Raw genomic sequence first — 18615 nt, 5'->3', positions numbered from 1 at the left:
TGCGTCTTTTCATGCAGTCCGGACATGCACTTTAGGGCATGCCTCCCAGCGAAAGGAACCCCTAGCGGAACTATTCTCTCTAGAAGATGTTTCTTACTAACCATGTAATATAACATAACTAGTTGGGCACTTGTCTGATAAAGCACTAATGACCCCTACGCCTGGTCTCCACGCATACCCCGGTTCTTATATAACCGCTATGGTATTCGGACACACTCCGGACCGTCAGGTCCTGAGGATGAAGCGAAAAGGTCGGCAACGACAAACGATCTACAATCCGGCTAGAAGGCATTACATATGTCAATTCAAAATTACATAGTCATTCTGACTGATTGTATTCCTCTTCTATACCATCTAACAGGCTGTCTAATTTACAGTCCTGCTGGGAATACTTCGCGGCCAACTCTACTTGGCCGTATACTAAGCTCACAGGGATCTCCTTCCCGTCAGGCCCCACTGGTCCGACCTCGGCCATGTGGTTTGGGTCAGACTTCGTAAAACGGGTCTTCACCATGGCCCAGGCCTCCCTAGCGCCTTGTCGGCAGGCCGATATCTTCCACAACCGGAAGCGCCGCCGAGCTCCCTTCAGCTTCTCTGCAAGCTCTCCAAGGCCCTCGGGCACGGAGTGGGCAGGCCATAAGGCTTGGGCAATACCCCGCATCGCCTGCCGAATTCGCTCGTGCAGTTGCAAGAGTTCGGGAAGAAGGTCACCCGTAGAACCGGGCATCTCCTCTGCAGGACGACCTATGAGCATACCTACAGACATTACTCTGTTAGTCGACTTCCTCGCTAAACTTTTTTTTGAAGTTCGTTCAAGCACTTACTAAAAATGTCGCGTCGAAGCCGCTGATTCTCCTTCGTGGAGTCCGACAGCTGGCCATGAACATCTTTAAGTTCGACGTCCAGCTTGGTGTTGGCATCCTGAAGATCATTCTTCTCTCGCCTCACCTTTGTCAACGTACTCTCACCGGCCTTTAGCCAGCGTAAGAGTTGTTGCTTGTCCGGATCGAGTCCGGCGCCATCTGCAATATGATTTGTCAGATTTGCACCCACACCGCACAATACTAATCTTTCGAAGTATATCTTACCTGAGGGGGTCTCTTTGGGCTCCCCTGCTGCGGCTAGTGCGGCCTCTAGTTGGGCCTTCCACTTTTGCAGCTCCCGGGACAGTACGGTATTCTTCTCTGTAAGAACCTGCATATTAAATGATCCTTAAATCAGTTGCTCTAACTGCTTCAAGTCTCAGGGGCTACTGGCATATATATGTTTAACCAAAATTTTCTTACCCGTATGTCTTTTACATACTACTCCGTGGCTCTGGCTAAACCATTTTGAGCGGCACGGAGGTACGCATCTCCCGAATTAAAGGCATCTAAAGCCTCTTGGGAGAAAAAAGCGTCGCGTAGAACTGTCCGGCGACGCCTGTGGTTCATGGCACTCTCCACTTCAGAATTTGTGGCAGACAGCCTGTCCGCATCCTCTGTCGGAGGAGCGTCCGATGCGCGCCTTGTGCTCGCCTTCGCTTCCTGGCCAGACGTTGGAGCCTGGCTGGTGGAGGCGCGATTGGCAACCTCTCCAGATGAAGTCCGGCGAGGTCTCTTCGTTCTGAAGATAGCACGAACATTAATATGCCCTGACAGAATAACACCAGGGAAACAAAGGGTGCGCTATACCTTTGCGTCGGCATCTCAGTCCGGACTACATTCCTTTTTGTCCCACGGGGCCCTGTGGCCCCTCGTTGGCTAGCCGCCGCAGGTTCGGCCTCCTACCTCGGAAATCTCCCCTGCAAAACACGGTTGTCGTCAGAAACACCGGAATACGTGAGAGTGGAATCTCTCTCAAGGGAATGAGACTCCGGTTTCTGTCACCTGGGAGGCCGGGATTAACCCTGGGTAATCAGCCATGATGGCTACCAAGGTATTGTCCTTGCTTAGCTGATGGAACACCCCGTCGATAAGCTCCACCGATATGTCCGGGTCCTCTTCGGAGTCCGGATCGAGGGACCGTTCTGGGTCCTCGGGCTGTGGAGGGCGGCTGTTTATATCCTTTACCTCCTGTCGCAGTTCCTGCACTGAAGTCGTTAGACTACATATCTAACCGTGGGAGTATAAAACAAACGGGCAAGCGCAATTGTTCACTTACCCAACTTGGAGGATCGTACATAGTAAATCCGGCCTGCAGGTTGACGCGGAGGAATTCCTCCTTTTCTCCTTTGTACAGAGAGGATAAGATCTTTACTAGAGCGGCAGCTGAGGCCGGCCCCTTACGACCGTAACGGGTGGCGTCATCCTCCCCGTTGAAATCCCACATGGGGTGGCCTCTATATTGAAGCGGTTGCACCCCCCGCAAAATGCATGCGGCCATGACTCCAATCATGGTTAGTCCGGAATGAGCCAACATTCTTATCTGGCCCATCAGGTAAAGGACGTCTCTGTCGCTTTCTCTCTGAGAGCTCCGTGGACGCCAGCTCAAGCGTTTCTTCAATGGAGCACTGTTGAACTCAGGGAGACCGACCCGAATAGGGTCCGACAGCGGGACGTCATCTATGTAAAACCATTCCGAAGACCAGTCCTCGGACGCCTTCTTTGGGGTTCCGGTTAGGTATCCGGTCCCGGCGATGCGCCATACTTCGGCTCCGCCCACTTGGTATATAGACCCCTCTTGAGAACGGGGCACTAGGCAGAATAACCTCTTCCACAGCGCGAAATGAGCATCAACGCCTAAAAATAGCTCGCAAAGAGCGACGAAACCCGCAATATGCAATACGGATGCGGGCGTGAGATTGTGCAGCTGGAGGCCGTAGAACTCCAGAAGCCCGTGGAGAAATGGATGAATTGGAAATCCCAGTCCCCTTATTAGATAGGGGACGAGGCACACCCGCTCTCCTTTAGAAGGATTGGGGGTGCTCTCCGCTTGTTTTCCGCCATTGTAGGTGGCGAGACCGGCTCGGACCGGGACCATGTATGCTTGAGGGAGAAATCCCTTGGCCTGAAGCGACACTAACTCGCTATGCGGGATGGTGCAACTCTCCCAGTCCCCGGGTTTGGGACTGGAGGGGCGAGGGGAGGAGCTGCGATGACTGGTCATGTTGGAATGGACCTTTGCTGGGAGCGCTCTGATGATAACTCGCGGAGAGGAGAAGATGTGGTTTGGACCTAAATCCCCATCCCGTTAAATAGGCGGCTCGTTTATACGGCTAGGGGTGCGGATGTAAAAACGCCCCGGCTTTTCGCATTCGTTTGACACGTGGAAGACGGCCATTATTGGGCGTGGAAGCCGAGGAGGACTACATTACAAAATTCGAACATTATTCCTACAGGTACACAAGATTTGGAGAAGAACCCGCCTTGCAATGCCGAACAATCTGCGCGTCGGACTCGTCGTCATTGAAGCCTGGTTCGGGGGCTACTGAGGGAGTCCTGGATTAGGGGGTGCTCGGGTAGCCGGATTATACCTTCAGCCGGACTCCAGGACTATGAAGATACAAGATTGAAGACTTCGTCCCGTGTCCGGATGGGACTTTCCCTGGCGTGGAAGGCAAGCTTGGCGATGCGGATATTCAAGATCTTCTACCATTGTAACCGACTTTGTGTAACCCTAACCCTATCCGGTGTCTATATAAACCAGAGGGTTGTAGTCCGTAGGCAATCAACTCCATACACAACAATCATACCATAGGCTAGCTTCTAGGGTTTAGCCTCCTTGATCTCGTGGTAGATCTACTCTTGTACTACCCATATCATCAATATTAATCAAGCAGGACGTAGGGTTTTACCTCCATCAAGAGGGCCCGAACCTGGGTAAAACATCGTGTTCCCTGCCTCCTGTTACCATCCAGCCTAGACGTATAGTTCGGGACCCCCTACCCGAGATCCGCCGGTTTTGACACCAACAACCGTGCTCCATCTGCGATCGTCATGTTCGGACGGGGGACTTAATCAACATCAACTCCGATCTCTATCATGATCATAGAGGAATCATCCATGGAGCTCGAGGGCTCAACGTCAACATTGCCCTCGGGCGGCCGTGCTGTTTTTCTGGACAGCGAACTTGTACCCGCCATCACCGCCTCCTCGAGCGTCGTTTTGACGATTGCTTCAGTGGAATAATGCGGAATTACGTCTACAACAGCCATGCAAAATTTTGTCGAGTTCTGATGGAGGAATCTCTGACAATCTACGATATACCAGAGCCCTGTCAAATCTGGACGGGAATCTGGACGAGTTTAGGGCGTGGTGTCCAGCTTCTAGCTCGGACGTCCTTTGGAAGATCCAACCATTGATCGTCTGCGTAATTCCTATACCTACCGCCCCTCAAACTTTCATCTCGATCCGACCGTCCAAACTCCGGAAACCTTCCGATTAGTGCATCACTTTTCGGATCTGTTTTCTGCGCGAGAACGAATCCGACCCAAATTCATCTTTTTTATGAACGGGATTTCGGACATCCTTTTTGAAGGAGGTTTTGTATGGGGTATTGTCTTTTGTTCCCAAACACATCCCGCTAATTTTGAAATCTTTTCCAATATGATCTTCACCATCGCGCTAGTGTCAAACCAGCCCGATAACGTTGTTCTACGGCTGTCGACCTGCGCTAGACACGTTGTCACTTTATTGAGCCAAGCTCAACTTCTTCGGATCATCATCTCGGCAAGCCGAACAAGAGTTCGGCATCGCAAAGGATAAATCATCACCAACATCGCCGCCCCACAGATTACACAGAGCGGGCACACCGGCATCGCCGCACGGTCACTTCATCAAGCCGGCATTGACCACGTCACGACCGGCATCGGCAAGGCCGCACTGTTGCTTCTTCAAGCCGATGTCCATCACGCCGACTTACTTCGACTCGTCGGCTGACATCAAGGCTTCGACATCTCGGCTGGACCGGGGGCTTCGCCATCTCTTCATCAACCTACTCCAGGGACTTTGGCGTCACTAGCCGACCAGCTCCGTCACGTTAGCTGGACCGAGGGCTTTGCCTCGGCGAGCCAACCTTTGCCAGCATCGCCATGCCGTCGCTTTATCGCCCATCAGGCAATGGGTGTGCAGATCGAGTCCCAATTTTGGGAATCACCTTTCTTAGAATTGCTACAACAAATAAACCAGGTGCTATTAATCCTAGTATTTTTTGCTTGTTTGGGTTCATTTTTCCCAAGGAATTATTACTCTGGTTTGTCCATCATATGTACACAGGTCTATCAAATGGTGGCCGCATTAACGACAGTCGCATGGTGGTTCGGTCAGTTTCCGTACATAGTCCTGCGAACACCGCATCCGGAACTTGGACCGACCTGTGAATTCAGGCTTTGCCACGCCTTTACCGCATCACACCGACGCCCTGCATCGACATTGACTTCGGCGCCAGGCCATATTTCTTTTATTACTCACTTTGCATAAATTATTTATTATGCAATGATTTTTTAATTATTATTATTACTATTATCTCCGGTTTGCACTATTTTTTGTGCACAGGAAAATGATCCGGGTTGGGAAGTATCGTCAACTCGGCGTACTGACATACCACGTCACCTCGGCTGGACGGGGGGCTTCATCAACACTTCATTACCCCATGCCGGGGACTTCAGCATCACTCTACCGGCCTGCATTGATCGTGCTATGTCACCACTTCGGAGTGCCGAGCTCTTTGCTCCGCCACCTCGGGACCGGCTTGGAGGATGGAACCTTGTCCCGCATCAAGCTCGGACCGCGTCATCCATACCAAACACATTAACCAGCTAAGTTGCCTTCATGCTCAAAGTTCTAAATTCTTAACTTGTGTTCGGTTCGACCAAGCATTATACTTTTTTGGAAACAAATTGCTTGTAAAAAATTTCCTTGTCAAAACTTTGTTTGTGACACACAAATTCAAATACCCCGTTTATTTGGGGGCTCCCTTGATGGAGCTTTTCCTCTTGCATATGATTATACTTGTATGGCTTCGTTCCTTATTCGTGTATTATGCCACAATATGCACCATATTGACCTAAGCGATTTGCAAGCTGGGTTGCCTGGCTCCTGTGCTTACCCCTACGTCCCCGATTATTCGGCTAGGGAGTAAAGGGAGCACCTCTGCGATTGTCACGACCGAGTCATCCGAGCTCTGACCTCAGACTGGGTGAAGCCGAAAGCTAGCGCTCTTATTGTTTTCAATCATGGTCGGCACACAACGGAACTCATGAGTACAAAAAATCTATTGCACAAGTCTCATAGTAATAATGAGCACCGGAGAAAGGTATCGGTGGGGGTACTATTTTCTTCGAAGATGCTTCTTACACTTCGTCAGTAATATAACATAAGTTCCCTGAGTGCGCTTTGTCTGTTACAGCCTTATGGCCTGATTGCCTGGTCATCAGAAACACCGTCGATACTCTCGACAGGTGGAGTACATGACACTTTTCGGCCCTTGGCTGAAGAGGGAGAGCCGGCGGTCGGTTAAGACGCGTTTAAAGTTCGGGTGAACACAGATATGATATAAGTACTTCGGTACATACAATCATTATACATAAAATTCTTTTACCCAAGTCACTTGGGGGCTCTTAAAATTTATATGAGCTGTTTTATAGTAAATGTGTTTTCTTCTTGGTCGTTGCAAAGTCTTTTTCTACCGCTTCTTTTTCGACTCGAGTTTATGGTCAATAGCCGGATAGCATGTCTTCTCTCTGAAAGCCTCTTGAGTTTAGTTTGCTAAACTGACCTCGGAGAAGTACTCCGCCTTTGGGATAAGGAGCTTGAAGCCGTAGGCTGACCCGCGTGAAGTCTTGAGATCGGATGTGTCATGTTAAAGCATGACATAAGCACAATTTTTTTCCTATTTTTGGATTGGCACCGGACACTTGATCTTGTTCGGACGTCAAGTTTTTACTGACGTTTTTTGGTTTTCCAAGCTTGTGGCACTTTCAAACTATTTGTGTGTTTTCAGCACAAGTCTCGCAGTGCAACGCCGGACACCTTTAGAGATTCGGCAAAAACATTCTCGGATATTGCTATATATGCATCGGTTTCGAATTGTGCCTTCGGTCAATAGTTGGGTTGCCCGGCTCCTGCGCTTGCCTCCTACGTTCCGCTTTGTTCGGCTAGGTGTGCAAAGGGAGAACCACTGCGATTGTACTTCCAGCTCACATGGTTAAGCACCTCAGTGGAGAAAGCCAAAAACTGACTATCACAATAAGCATAAACTGGTCAACGATCCGATGACTGTGTTAAATGATGGGTCATTCGTAACATTGGCCGAAGTGTTTACGGCTTGACCTCGACTGTCGCCGAACACTACCGGGGGCTAGTAACTGGCCTCCCAAACTAAATCCTCAATATTTTGCTCTTACATTAGAGCTGAGGTTTCATGATCATGCTTAGCATGACAACCCAAAGAAAGGAACCGATAGCGGGACTATTTTCTTTGGAAGACATTTCTTATGTTAAACAGTAATATAACATATTTGTCTGCGTACCTTTGTTTATAAAACCGTATGGCCAGATTGCCTTGTTTGTCGTAAATCTTTGCCCTCATAAAGGCTTTATAAAGTAGGACAAACACTCCTCGGCTACTGGCCGAGGAGGTGGAAGCCGATGGTCGGTCAACGAAGTTTTGTACAATGCGGATCCGAGCATTAATAACGTAAAGTACTTGGATACATAGAGTCATTACACATAATCTGTGATTTTACTATGGATATCGATCCTTAATTCGGCCACCCGTTCTCGCATTAAGGCTCGGGGGCTACTGGGCTTCGGGCTTATCATTTACTAATATTAAAGGGGCATATCGATCCTCTGATCTGGTGTTGCCACCCGACCAGTGTCTCAGGGGCTACTGCATTGGCAATCCAGTGCAGAAAATTTAAGTGCAATATAGTTTTCGAGAAGATTATGATCCTCAAGTTGGTCGGCCGCACCCAACCTGAATCTCGAGGACTCCGCACACAGTTTTTTTTGTCCCGAAGTATTCTGCCGAGCTAGGAGTTGATCCTCAGACCGATTTTGCAAATCAACCTGAGTCTCAGCGGCTATTGGGATTAGCGGTCGTATGTCATCCTTCAGGTGCATCTCGGGTTTTAGACCGATACATACCTTGAGGGCTATTGGCTATATATCTCGGCAGAGAATAAATTGCATCAATAAAAAATATTGACAAAAAATCGGCCCACAGTCGGGGTGGTGCACCACCTCGGAAGCAGTCCAGCATAAAGCTCGGGCGCTAGTGGCTGGCTCCATAGAGGGCATTCCCGGCATTAAGCTCGGCTAAACTCCTTCAACTTTTTTGAACCAAGGTGATTTATGACACCTCGGATATAATCCGGCGTTGGAGCTCGGATACAGTCTAGCGTTGGAGCTTGGACATTGTCCGGCGTTGGAGCTCGGATACATTCCGGCGTTGGAGCTCGGAAGCGGTCCAGCGTTGGTGCTCGTCTGCAAAAGATACCTCGAATGCAGTCCGGCGTTGGACCTCGGACGTAAGAGGGCACTGCCGCCCGGGAACAACTTCAAACCTGATGCGTGGCATAAAAATAACAAGGCATTGATAAAGGCCAAAAACTTAAAGGGGCTCCTCGGATACCCGACGTATAAACTCTTCGGATGCACGTTGGTGATTCTCAAGATCGGAGAAGATTTGTTGAACCAGTTTTCAAGACCGACGACCAAAGATGAAGAACAGTTCAGAAGAATCGAGGAGCGTCCCCAACTTGAAGACCGGTTCAGGGGGCTACTGACGGTGTCCTGGACTAGGGGGGTACTCACCACGTCGTCTCCCGGTCAGTTAGATTGGGCTGAGGACCCCCATGGCCGTATACTCATGGGCCAGTTCGGACAGCTGCCGCATACAAGGAAGATTCCACAAGACTTGGTGGTCAAGACAAGGACTCCTCCCCCACCGGCGTATTCGGCTAGGACTCTTGTTATCCTAGGCCTCTGGTGCATTATATAAACCAGGGCCAGGCTAGTCGATATAGATACAAACAATCATAATCATAGGCTAGCTTCTAGGGTTTAGCCTCTACGATCTCGTAGTAGATCAACTCTTGTAATACTCATATCATCAAGATCATCAAGAAGGACGTAGGGTATTACCTCCATCGAGAGGGCCCGAACCTAGGTAAACATCGTGTCTCCTGCCTCCTGTTATCATCCGCCTTAGACGCACAGTTCGGGACCCCCTATCCGAGATCCGCTGATTTTGACACCGACAGTGGTCGTTGCCACTGTCAAGGGTTAGGGATTTGGCTTTAGGGTAGGCTGCCTCGGTCGAGTGTGAATTTGTGGGAAGAACGGAGAAGAACGACTAGGGATTTGGCTGGTGCGTGGCGCATAGAGAGGTGGCTAGGCTACTCGGGGATCTATTTACATCATACAACCTGGGGGGGTCCTGTAAATTAACCTGGACGTGGGCCAAGTTCCTAGAGCCGACGTGGCAGGTTTCGACTAATTTGTATCAGCTTGTTCCCGTAAAGCAAGTTTAGGGGCTAATTTGAGTCATTTTGTAAGTTTTTGTATGAGATTGTACCCGCGCTGCAAGTTTATGTACCAATAGTATAATTAACTCTTAGGAAAAAAATTGATACTTATTCAACTAGGGAAGTGCGACATTTTTTCTCCCCGTTGCAATAAGCGAGAGATAGGTCTTGTGTTCTGATTTTTTTTCTCCAGGTCTTGAGTTCTGATTTTTTTTTTCTCCCTGGCCAGAGTGGGGCCGTTTCTTTGTTCCAGAAGGAAGGCCTTCTTTTCCATAACCCAGCCCACAAGGCCTTCAAGTATCTGCCCGCCTCAAAGCGGTCCATGACGATTCCCAGAAAAATAAACGGTCCGTGACAAATCCGACGTCCCTTCCATCCATCGGCAGGCAAACCTCGCAGCCTCCTCCACTAGACCACTACCACTCCCAGCGCCGGTGCGGCACAGCTCAAGTCACAGAACGTTGTGCGTGCTTCCTCTTCACCCGGCTCCCTCCACGCGTCGCGGGCGACCGAGTCCAACACGGCCAACCCCGCACGCACGCTGCTTTTGAACGGGCTCCCCTCGCCGATCATCGGTCCAGGTTACAATGATGGCTCATGTCACGTACGCGCGCCGATGGAAGACGAATATCCCGAGCCATGCCTCGCGGCGCGCCAAAAGTTTTCCTTTCCCTCGACGCGTACGCCTCTGACGAACGGCTCCCCGGCGCGCGGCGCACGTCGGTACGTGGTGTCGTAACAAACAAACAAAATTTTCCTTTGGGGACGGCGGCGGTCTGGTCGTGCTGGCTCGACCCATCGCCGCCTTTTTGACGGAGTCCGGCCACCTGAGCGCGTCCTACTCACGAGGTACGGTAAAGTTGCACTCCCCCGATGTCGGCTCAAGTGGTTTTCTCTGAACTTCGGCCGATCTTGCAGACCACGAGGGGAAGCAAGATGATTACGGGGAGCGAGAGTGATTTGGACTGATCGATCGATCCTCCCAGACGATTAGGAAAGAAAGATCACTACCACGGCCAGTTGTTTTCGGAAGCGGTCGTGAGCGTTGGTGATGAGGCACTTCGACATGCTAGATAGATAACTTGTGTAGGTTGTTGTACTCCCTGGCGAAGGACAGGTCAGAAGTTCTTAGGTGTGAGCGAATCAACCTGTGGTTGAGTTGGTTAGGTGGACAGTGGTATCCCCAACCCATTAGGTTTCAAATCCTGATGCTCGCATTATTTCTGGATTTATTTTAGGATTTCCGGCGATACGTTTTCAATGGGAGGAGACGTTTCCGTCGACGATGGCGCCTCAGTCTCTCGGAGGTGCTCATAGGGGTAGGGTGAGTGTATGCGCGTGTATATAAGCGCTTGTGTCTGTACTGATGCTTAAAAAAAAAGTTCCGAGGCGTGTATCCTACCAAGGAAAGCATTACTTTACTTTTCTTTTCTACTAATGACGGCAGCCATTTTTTTGCCAGTAAATGACGGCAGCCTTTGCTACAATTAATTTGAATTGGAGGGATTAAATTTTTTCTTTTTTAAAATATAGCTTAGTGAGCCAGTACTCAAAGGTCCCAGGTGGTTATTGATTTCGTACACTCAGCTCACGTGATCTCTTAATTTTGAACCTTTTGGAATGCATGTGAGATCGAAGTTTCAAAATTTCCAACCCCACTCCTACGCATGAATTGCAAGACTTCCACGTACAAATAGGTTCATTTTAGCCTACGCTAAAAGCCAAACAAGAGGAGGCAAAAAATCACCTATATCTTCTCTTTTTATTGTTATTTTGCATATGCAACCGAATCTAAAATTTTGCATGAAACTTAAAAACCGCATGTCATACTCACTTGCATGTATTGTTTTAATTTTAGATTTCTATGAAAACGTTTAATATTTTCCTAGATGGCCTCTACTGAGCTTCGGTGGCGTATCCAGGATTTTAAGCCAGGGTGGTGCGATTAACACAAACTTCAAAGTGGAAAACTTTGCAGTTACACTTGCACGTTTGGGTGCTCTTGCCTTGGCCTGGCGCACGGCACCCCCCCCCTTCCATGACTGCCTTCGCTTGTCGCACACCACAGGGTGCCCTGCCCAGTGCACACCTGTAACGCCCTCGATGCGGCTATAGCTCCTACGTGTCGAGGCACGACTTAGATGCATAACCGCATTGAAAGCAATATCGCAAGTTAGGCAATCTTCACAACATCCCATGTAATATAGATAATAAAAGAGAAGAAATATAGTTGGCTTACACTCGCCACGTCAATCAAAATACATAAATAGCATTACAGCATTCAGACACTCATGGCCCGACTACGGCGCCAAAAAAAAGATAAACCCAACATGCGACACGGTCCCGATCGCCCCAACTGGGCACCACTACTGATCATCAGGGAAAGACACGTAGTATCGGCGTGAGTCCTCGTCGAACTCCCACTTGAGCTCAAGCGCATCATCTGGAACGGAGTCATCAGGCCCTGCATCTGGTTTGGAAGTAATCTGTGAGCCACAGGGACTCAGCAATCTCCCACCCTCGCGATCAAGACTATTTAAGCTTAATAGGTAAGGCAAGGTAAAGTATGAGGAGCTGCAGCAGGCGACTAGCATATATGGTGGCTAACCTGTTCGCAAAAGAGAGCGAGAAGAGAGGGCAAAGCGCGAACGAGTATCTAGAGGGCAACCTGCGGCAAGCATTACTCCAACACCATGTTCACTTCCCGGACTCCGCCGAGAAGAGACCATCACGGTAACTCACACTGTTGATTCATTTTAATTAAGTTAAGGTTCAAGTTATCTACAACCGGACATTAACAAATTTCCATCTGCCCATAACCGCGGGCACGGCTTTCAAAAGTTCAAATCCCTGCAGGGGAGTCCCAATTTAGCCCATGACAAGCTCTCACGGTCAACGAAGGAATAGACCTCCTCCCGAGACATTCTGATCAGACTCGGTATTCCGGTTCTACAAGACACTTTGGCAAGTTAAAACAAATCCAGCAACACCGCCCGAATGTGCCGACAAATCCCGATAGGAGCTGCACATATCTCGTTCTCAGGGCACACTCAGATGAACACTACGTACAACTAAAACCAACCCTCAAGTTACCCCGAGGTGGCGCTGCAAGTGGCTCTGTTTTGGACCAACACTCAGAGGAGCACTGGCCCGGGAGGGTTTAAAATAAGATGACCTTCGGGCTCCGGAAACCCAAGGGAAAAGAGGCTAGGTGGCAAATGGTAAAACCAAGGTTGGGCATTGCTGGAAAAGCTTTAATCAAGGCGAACTATCAAGGGGTTCCCATTATAACCCAACCGCGTAAGGAATTCAAAATCCGGGAACATAACACTGATATGACGGAAACTAGGGCGGCAAGAGTGGAACAAAACACTAGGCGAGAGGCCGAGCCTTCCACCCTTTACCAAGTGTATAGATGCATTAAGATAACAAGATAATATGATGATATCCCAACAAGTAAATAATGTTCCAACAAGGAACGGTCTCCAATCTTCACCTGCAACTAGCAACGCTATAAGAGGGGTTGAGCAAAGCGATAACATAGCCAATCAACGGTTTGCTAGGACATGGTGGGTTAGAGGTTTGACATGGCAATATGGGAGGCATGATAAGCAAGTGGTAGGCATCGTAGCATAGGCATAGCAAAAGAGCGAGCATCTATCAAAGCAAAGATAGTAGTGATTTCGAGGGTATGATCATCTTGCCTGCAAAGTTGTCAGAGTTGACTGGATCCTCGAAAGCAAACTCAACGGGCTCCTCGTTAGCGAACTCGTCTCCCGGCTCTACCCAAACAAGACAAACAAGCAACAAGGACACAATCAACCACGTGCAAGGCTCAAACAATATGATGCAAAGATGGTATGCTATGCGGGATGCAATATGTGATGCACATGCAAGATTTGACAAGGAATGAATGAACCTGGCCTCAATATGGTAATCCAAGTGTGCCACTGGAAAGGTGAGATGAAAACGCTTGAAAACGATATAAAGATCACCGGAATCGGAGTTACGGTTTGAAAATGGCAAGCAATTCAAATATGGCACCGGTCTGCGATATACAGCAAGTAGCCATCTAAATGCAACAAGATGAACATGCTACAGCACCCAAACATGGCAACAAAATACATGGCAGGGATTCATTCATGATGCTTACCAAAAGATGAACACTGAGCTACGGCCAATTCATCCATTAACAGGTTCAAACAAGCATGGCAAATATGCATTTGGTAAACAGATTTCAGACTTAGTGAAATTAACACTTGTCTGGAATTTCAAATCAAGTAGCACAATTTGGAGCATGAAAACTATATGCTACAGGACCTAAACATGGCAAAGTAAAGCATGGCATGGAGCTACTCAAAGAGCTTAACAAAAGTCCCTTAGTGACCTTGAGTCAAAAGGGATCAGAAAATACATTTGCAAGCATGTGAACATGGCAAAAACATAATCAGATCACAAACTTAGTGAAAAACTGGAGCATGCAAAACAGATATCAAGTAGGCATGTTTACGAGTTCGATGCACTCACTACAGAGCAAGTCATGACAATCTAAGCATACACCCATCAAGAATACACATTATACAAGCTAGACATGGCAAGAACAATAACATAGCATGCACGGATCAACTACAACATCCTCGGCAAAATCGCTAACAAGTAGACAATCTTCCCAGATTCACGAAATAGCGAAAGTAGAGCTCGATTGACTCAAGCTAGGGTACTCCATAATTGCAAACAAAGACATGGATGGATAGAGAACTACAAGATTAACAAAACATCATTACTAATCATCCTCAAAAGAGGCACGGATCACTAGGAAACAACATGAACATATGGCATAATGAGATAAACAGTCCAAGGACTTAGTGGAATTGCTAAGTCCCTGAAATCAGCATTAACGAATGCACCACTTTACAAGCTTGTGCTAGTCACCACACACATCATAAAAATACATGGGTTGCACCTATGGAAAGATGGTAAAACATACAACAAAACTCATGTAGAGCTCAGGGGCATATCACGCACACAATAATCATGGCAAAAATGACAAATATCTAATTGGAGCAGCAGATCTGACAATTATCTCAAATAGCACTCTTCCAACAGCATTTCGGGCACCAAAATGAACTTAAATGAAAATGATGCAATGAGATGAAATGATGTGCTCTTTGAGACGAACATTTTGATATGCTATATGCCCAAAACGGAGCTACGGATGCGGAGTTACGGCATGCCGAACATAGCAAAATAATTAGGGTTTCGGGGCAAAAGTCAACCGGGACGTTTAGATCTGAGATTTGCACGCTTCCCGAGGATCGTCCTGAGCTCGCCAGAGATGAAGTCGGCCGCCGGAGTGGATGGAGTCGGACTTGCCGCGAGGAGGAACCGGCGGGGTCGGAGGAGAGGTCGCCGGCGGGGGTTCCGGGCGGCGCGGCGCCGGTCGGGAGGCGGCGGGGTCGGTCCGGCGAGCTCGCGGCCGGCCGGCGTCGATGGCGGGCGGCGGCGCCGGTCGCCTCGGGCGGCCGGACACGAGGAGGGCGGCGGCGGCTCGCGGGCACGAGGAGGCGGCGGGAAGCGGGCCGCGGGGGCCAGCGATGCGCCTGCCCAGGCCGGCGGCGCGGGGCGGTGAAGTGGGCGTGCCCGGGCCACGTGGCGGCACCGGGTTGGTCGGCGGAGGCGGCGGACGCGTCCTGCTCCGTCTGGATGTGTCCGGAGGCGGCGGAGATGATTTTTTTAGGGTTTCGACGGGGGAGATCCGAAATTTCGAGGAAGGGTCTATTTATAGGCATAGAGGGGGCTAGGAGTGTCCAAATGAGGTGTGGTTTTCGGCCACGCGATCGTGATCGAACGCTCTAGATGATGGAGAGGGTTTTGGTGGGTTTTGGGCCAACTTGGAGGGGTGTTGGGCTGCAACACACGAGGCCTTTTCGGTCCCTCGGTTAACCGTTGGAGCATCAAACGAAGTCCAAATGGTACGAAACTTGACAGGCGGTCTACCGGTAGTAAACCAATGCCGTTTGGCAAGTCTCGGTCCAATCCAGAAATGTTTAACCCCCACACAGGAAAGAAAGGTAGAAATGACCACCGGAGGAGAACGGAGCGCCGGAATGAAAAACGGACAACGGGGAAAATGCTCGAATGCATGAGACGAACATGTATGCAAATGCAATGCACATGATGACATGATATGAGATGCATGACAATGATAACAACACACGGAGACAAAAACCCGAACCCGAGAAAATAAAATAACTTAAGGCCGGAAACGGCAAGAGTTGGAGTACATATTGGGTAAATCATATCTGGGGTGTTACAACACCGCTGACTTCTTGCATCACTGCGTGCTGCCTTGTCGAGCTCTTTACTAGCTAAGGTTTAGTACCGGAGAATGTCAAAACATTTGTGCTCGAGTAAAAAAGGGTGCAATCAAGAATTATACGAGGAAATAACTAAGTCACTCGGAGGAGGAGGTCAGGGGCTCATGCACGCCGATCTAGAGATTTAGACTTGGGACGACTATGCCAACCGGAGGTGGATGTCAGAGCTCATGCATACCGATCTAGATATTTAAGCTTGGGCACTGGACGTCTGGACTATATTTTTTCATAGTGTATTTTGTGTTTTTTGCTGAGTACATGGGGTATATGAGCCAATGGTAAATCTCAGAGTGGATCATCCTAGCCACCCCATGGCTACGCCAGTGGCGGGGCCATTGGGGTGGTGATGGGGGGGCCATGGATCCCCAATGCTTTCTAAAACCACCCCTAAATTGCTTTTTTGGCAGAAAACATCCGATCTATTCATTTCAATCATGTTGGTACAACAAACATAAAAAATAAACAAAATTACATCTAGATTCGTAGACCACCTAGCAACGACTACAAGAACTGAAGCGAGCCGAAGGCGCGCCGCCGTCATCGCCTCTCTCTCACCAGAGCCGGGCAAAACTTATTGTAGTACACAGTTGGAAAGTCGTCTTGCTAAGGCCCCATAGGACCAGCGCACCAGAACTGCAACAGTCGCCGTTGAAGAGTAGCGTAGATCAGAAGGATCCAACCTAAAGACACATGAACGTAGACTAACTACAAGCATATCCGAGCAAATCCATCGAAAACAGATCCGCCAGTTACACACCTCCACATGCCCACCGATGATGCTAGACGCACCACCGGGGCGGGGGCTAGACGAAGAGAATCTTATTCCATCTTCAGGGAGCCGCCATCGTGTTGTCTTTCTGAATAGGACACAAACCATAACAAAACTTAAAGGAATATCTAAAAAAGAAGCCCTCCTGCCGGTAAGGGTCGAGATCCACCACGCCGCTATAGCCCTAAATCCACTGGAGACGAGGCGAACCGACGGTGGCGCTGACGGGAGGCAGAGAAGCCCTGATCTTTTTTTTAGGGGAGGAAAGCCACCCCTATATTGCCTATACTATCAAAACGAAATGTTCATAGTTCTTGTGTTTGCCCCCCTCCAACATTTTATATCTTTCACTAGCTCCCCTTATATGGGATTCCTTGGTCCGCCGCTGGCTACGCCATGGGTGAGCCTTGTAGCCGCAACAGACAACCTATCTGATATATCACTATATCTGTTAAAAGTTTCCATATAGAACAAGTAGAAGCAACATACATGTAACATGCTACAAATTTTCTAATCAAAATTTTAAATAAGCAGGTTGAGAGATAAAAGTAAAAAATCTCTTTGCGAATATATAGTAGCCAACCCTCACTCGCAAAAAAAGAGAAAAAAAAAGTAGCCAACCCAAGTTGGACTGCAATGTCAGGGTTTGCCTTTTCGGTTTCTTGTGTTGCGTTCCAAATCTGGATTTGAGATTTCACCATAGTACTCCCTCCGGTCCTTTTTAGTTCGCATATAAGATTTGACTGAAGTCAAGCCTCGTAAAGTTTGACCAACTTTATAGAAAAAAGTGCCAACATTCATAATCTGAAATCAATATCAATAAATGTGTCATGACTTAAAGTTTCATATTGTATAATTTTAGCATGGCAGATATTGATATTTTTTCATATAGATACGGTTAAACTTTATGAAGTTTGACTTCAGAGAATTCTAATATGCAGAGTAAAAAGGACCGGAGGGAGTACGATGGGCACATGTTTCTACGGCCTCAGTTTTTTTTTACACCGCAACACTTTCAGACAGAGTGAGTGAGATCGGAGACGATGGGTGCACCAAGTCCCGGTACATCCACATCCACCATCTACTCTCAGTCTCTCACTATGCATGTGTATGAAAAAGCCCCAAACAAAAATCGAAAACATAGGCTAGGGCTGTCCTGTCGCGCACATACCAGGTGAGAACAGGAAACAAAAATCGAAAACATAGGCTAGGGCTGTCCTGTCGCGCACATACCAGGTGAGAACAGGAAACAAAAATCGAAAACATAGGCTAGGGCTGTCCTGTCGCGCACATACCAGGTGAGAACAGGAAACAAAAATCGAAAACATAGGCTAGGGCTGTCCTGTCGCGCACATACCAGGTGAGAACAGGAAACAAAAATCGAAAACATAGGCTAGGGCTGTCCTGTCGCGCACATACCAGGTGAGAACAGGAAACAAAAATCGAAAACATAGGCTAGGGCTGTCCTGTCGCGCACATACCAGGTGAGAACAGGAAACAAAAATCGAAAACATAGGCTAGGGCTGTCCTGTCGCGCACATACCAGGTGAGAACAGGGCACAGTCCCGTCCTCTGCTTCCCCATCCCCGGTGTACACGCGTGTACTGCGCTTGACCCCCCAATTAAACTCCCACAGACCGCGCACATTCCCGGCATGTGATCCGCAGTCACCACCGGCGGCGCCATGTCGCGCATGGACCGCCACTGTGCAGCTCACGGCGGCAGGGACCATCCATGGCTCCAAACCGGAGCTAGGTACGCCGCCCCCCGCCGCACTTCCCCTGTACACGCACACGATCATATAGCAGCAGCAGACGTCGACGACGGTCCGGGCTCCTCATGCACATTCACACGCCCCCACTCCACGCGCTATCTCGTCGATCGGCTTTGCCTGATCTGCCCATGGATCGAGTGTGAAAGCACCGGCGAGAGTTTCAACGCCTACACCCAGGGGTGCAGGTGCAGCACACACAAACGTAAAGGCCTCCGATCGAGCTTGTATATAAGCGGCCCCAGGT

At 48.9% G+C, this 18615-nt stretch overlaps 1 protein-coding gene across 1 annotated transcript in view; it reads left to right on the top strand.

Moving 5' to 3' along the window:
- Positions 1–18615, top strand: part of LOC125547019 — a 67968-nt gene that overhangs the window by 46695 nt on the left and 2658 nt on the right. The gene's annotated exons all lie outside the window — the stretch shown is intronic.

The sequence above is a fragment of the Triticum urartu genome, chromosome 3 (assembly GCF_003073215.2).
Source record: "Triticum urartu cultivar G1812 chromosome 3, Tu2.1, whole genome shotgun sequence".
Taxonomy (NCBI): Eukaryota; Viridiplantae; Streptophyta; class Magnoliopsida; order Poales; family Poaceae; genus Triticum; species Triticum urartu.
The sequence above is the reverse complement of the archived record's forward strand: the minus strand, read 5'-3'. Positions and strand labels throughout refer to the sequence as shown.